Below are 4,425 nucleotides of genomic sequence, written 5' to 3' on the forward strand. Positions count from 1 at the left end.
CATGATCCACTCCAATGAAATGTACTTTCATGATATCAGTCATGGGTTCTTCCTTTCAAGACCCTGAACAATTTAGCAAGAAAACTCTGGTCCTTTCTAGCCCGGGATCTCGAATAAGACGAGTAGAACGCCACCCTTGTTGGTGCCGCTGCTCACCGGAGGCCAGCGCGTCAAAACGAGGCCCTGTCACCATTAGCTTGTTTTGTGCCTCCCTGCAGTACATCTGCTGAACAACATCAGATTATCACAGCTCCACCTTCTTCACATTGAAACACCGGGCGATAATATGAACTGTTCGGAAACTTGGGGAGAGCAACTTTGCTGCTAAAGTTGGTTATGGAGTCAACGACAGACACATTAGTGTGTACAAGTCAGTTCGCAAGGTTAACAATCAGCATCACTGGAAGTCTCTGCTTAGGATTCCGCGTTTGCATTGCCGAGACCTGGAGATAATTCCCACTCAGGTAATAAAGATTTATTTCTCATTTTGAATGAAATCTAATTCCTGCTTTTGCGGAACACGCACGGGATCCTGCCAGAAATGGTCCAGTGATTATTTACATCCGTGTACAAGGACAATGGCAGCAGTTACACGGGAAACTACCACTGCAAAGCCCCTGCAATCATATCACCTTTCTGAGTTGTACGTATCTCGCTGATCCTACAGTGTCTCTAAGTGTAAATCCTGGAACACCCCCGCCCCTCTCCCGAAGCGGTATCATGGCTGTATGTCCGTGCTGAGACGCTACAAGGTTCAGGAAAGTAACTCATCCCCTCCATCACTGGGGTAATTTGGGATATGCGCTGAATCCTATCCCATTGAGTGACGATTTATATTCCAGTAATCCGTTTCTTAAAGTTGAAGGTGCTTGTCAGACATCTGCAGTCATTGGGAAATAAGTTGAGAAGCGGAGCAGGACAGTGAAGTAAAGTGATCGACAATGATGACTGGGAGGCATGAGGCAGGAAGTGAACGTGGAACTGGTGGTGCAAGACTCAGTGTCGGTGGCAATGGGTCTGCTTTTACTGCCCAATGTTTGCATTTACTTACACATTACGCTTCGTCAATTCAACAGAATGACCTTGTTCCTCTTGTTGTATATTAATGTGGTTCATGGGCCACGAGAGGATGAACACATCCGCTTTCTCATGTCAGTTTGAACAGGTGAAAGTATCAGTGTGAAATTAATGCAAGAGGAAATTATCTTTTTATGTGCCTTTTTAGTGGAGAATGTTCAGCTGTCAACTGTTTGTATTTGAAAATTGGAGGATTGATTGCAATTCTCAGTGAGCAACGTTTGTCTAAAAACTGTGATGAAGTGGTTAAGTAACTTCGCATATGGGTGTGCAAAAGCAGAGATAGTGTGGCGCCGTGGCTTAGTTGGTTAAAGCATCTGTCTCGTAAACAGGAGATCCTGGGTTCGACTCCCAGCGGTGCCTGCTTGTTGTGCTTCTGCTTGTGCTTCGTGTTCCAAATGTCGCGTCACAGAGTCTGTGTCTCATTGTACTTCTAGCCTGTAATGATTTGGTGATCCAGGTTATGTTCCAACAGTGAATGTTGTGTCTGTTTTCAATTCCCAACTATTAATAAATTCTCTGGTTTCTTACTTTTATTCCAGAAGCACTTTTGCTTCTCCTCCTCTTTTATTCCCCTCCTTAATTCCTGGTTTGGTAGGAATAACGAGATGAGGCCGGAGACGTTGCAGACTTACAGGGGAATTTTGTGGTAATGGCAGAGACACCACCAGCTGATCACTCTCATTCTCTGATGTCACCGTTCATTCATTTAAAGCAACAGCATACACATGGCTGTGCTTCTTTAGTTGTGGTGTAATTGCGTTTTGTTTTCTTTCTTCTGGATTAGGAATTCTGTTTTGAATTAGAAACAGTCATACTTGGTTGAGGAAGAAATGTCGCCTTGTCTGAGTTTGAAGTGACAGACACATTATTCCGAGAATATGAGCCCAGTTCTACACACTCCAGTCAGTGGGCAAAAAGCCTCTTAGTAGCTGCACACTCAAAATGTCTGAGTGCAGAAATATGTAAAGAGCCGGACGGACAGACAGAGTGTCGGGGAATGTGAAAGAGGAAGAGGGTGAGGTGGATGCACAGACACAAAGAGTGACAATGCAGACACATGCTGAGTTAGACACTGAAGGGACCAATTCTCCACTTGGCATTGCTGAGAGCTGAGAGAAAAGAAACGAAAAATGGCAATCGTTTAAGCCCAGCCTTTCAAGAGCTGAGAGCAACGGAAGCAGCATTGGAGCAAATAAATTCCTTTCGAATTTGTGAACGTGACAGCTGTCAGCCACTGAGATATTTTGACAAATATCCTGATTCGACAGATACGACTGATTGTTTTCCCAGCATTATAGTATAGAAATGTATAACTGACGTGTTCTGTCGATCTGAAACTTTAACTCGTTTCCTCTCCACAGATGTTGCCAGGCCTGCTGAGTTTCTCCAACAACTCACGTTTTTGGTTCAGATTTAGATCATGAAAGAAAAATGAAAATCAATAGTCTGTTGATGGTTTCATTTATAAAACCCCTAAAAAAATTAAACTGGCTAGCACTCTAAGAGACAAATATACACTACACTGATTATACATCTGCAAACATGCAAAACCACTTTCAAATTCAGGCTGTGGCAGACCCAAGACCGAACGGCTCCGTATCTCATCGAGTCTCGACAATGGATGGGAAATCACGTTTCCGCGACCGGCCAAAGGCACACTTGTGAAATGACTGGTTGTAACAACAAGCTCCATCTATACAGCCTCTCTTTGGCAGAGTGGGAGCGGGAGAATAATATTGTGTCCCAGATATGTTTCCAACTCTATATCCATTGAATCATTACGACCACATTATTACATCTCAGAACAGTACCTCACCGTACCGCACCTCAGCAGCAAGAGATTACTTTCGATGGTGAAGATCAAAGTCAATAAGTGTAGCACATGGAAAGCACATTCTGTAAGGCAACATCTGAGGAGCAGGGGAGTCGACGCTTCGAGCATTCCTGATGAACAGCTTATATGCGAAGCAACGTATTTCCTGCTCCCTGGATGCTGCTGGACGTGCACCACACTTTCTGACTCTACCCCACCTCAGCTCATCTCCTACGGAAAATAAATGATGAACTTGCTACTACTCAGTTGGATTATTTTGTCTCATGTTTGGCAGCTTGCAAAATTCTGTTGCTCATATCACTCAGACCATCCAAACTTATAAATAAAAATGAACTCTGGATGCTGGAAATCTGAAACACAAGCAATAATTGCTGAAGAAACTCTGCATTCCCTCGGTTCAACTGAATCGTAGAACATTAAACTGGGATCAGGAAATGAGAAAGCCACAACTTAATAACTGCGACATTTCGTTTCTCAAAAAAATGTGCAGTGTTTAGATCAGGGTCTCACCGTCTCAAGTGCTGATCGGAATGGGAAATAAATGCTGGCCCAGCCACTGCTAAACAAATGAAAAAAAGAGACTTTTTGCGTTCATCATCAGTTGCTACCACTGCAGACCATCTCAATGTGATTCAGAAAGCAGGGCAGCCAGATACTTCTGCATTTTAGAGTCCAGCAAAATCTCATTTAACTTAAAGGATCAATATTGAATGTTCCTGACAAACATCTCATTCTCCATTGCATTGGTCAATATATTACCTAAAATTTCCTCATCTCTACACGCTCAATTTTAATACACTTAAAGTTCCATTCACGGTTTAACTTCTAAACTATTTTCTCCACGAACATTCTCTTTTTTTAAAGTCGAAGACTAAGCTGAAATGATGCCTTTTGGAAATCCAAATATCGCTCTATTACTCTTTGTCCCTTATTTATTTTGTCCGTGTGAAAGACATTAAACTTGAGCCCTCTCGGTTTGAACTCCACCATCCTGGTTTAAAAGAAGACCTAGGCCAGTCACCTATCCACCCTTCATCGTGATTTTATAAACGTCTAGAAGTTTACACACCAGCCTGGAACACTGCTGGGAAAAGCCCCTGCTCAAACACTCTCTCTTTTCAACTCAAATCCTCTCGATACTGCAACATCCTTGTAAATCTTCTCTGCACTTTTTCAAGTCGAATAACATCTTTCCTGTTGGAAATGATCGGAAATGTCAGCAGTATTGTAAGTGTGACCTCACTAATGCTCTGTACAGCCATAACATGATATGTGAACTCAAAGAATCGATGTTCTGACTAAAGAAGGCAAGCGTGCCAAACGCTGTATTCACGAACGTTTCTACATGTGACACAAATTTTCCTGCTCTCGTAATCTTTGCATTAGCTTATAAAGTCGTGCTTGTCTTTTTAACTACTGTATTCTGCTGCTTTCACGAATCTGTAGACCCAAATGCAAGGTCACAATGTTCCTTTGTGTTTACCAGTGCCCTACCGTTCTTTGATTACTCC

At 42.7% G+C, this 4,425-nt stretch overlaps 1 non-coding gene across 1 annotated transcript; it reads left to right on the top strand.

Moving 5' to 3' along the window:
- Positions 1–1,366: 1,366 nt before the first annotated feature.
- On the top strand, positions 1,367–1,440 carry trnat-cgu (transfer RNA threonine (anticodon CGU)). The gene has a single exon. It is a non-coding gene; the product is annotated as a tRNA-Thr (tRNA).
- The last annotated feature ends 2,985 nt before the right edge of the window (positions 1,441–4,425 follow it).

Source organism: Chiloscyllium punctatum, chromosome 35 (assembly GCF_047496795.1).
Source record: "Chiloscyllium punctatum isolate Juve2018m chromosome 35, sChiPun1.3, whole genome shotgun sequence".
In the NCBI taxonomy this organism is placed as follows: Eukaryota; Metazoa; Chordata; class Chondrichthyes; order Orectolobiformes; family Hemiscylliidae; genus Chiloscyllium; species Chiloscyllium punctatum.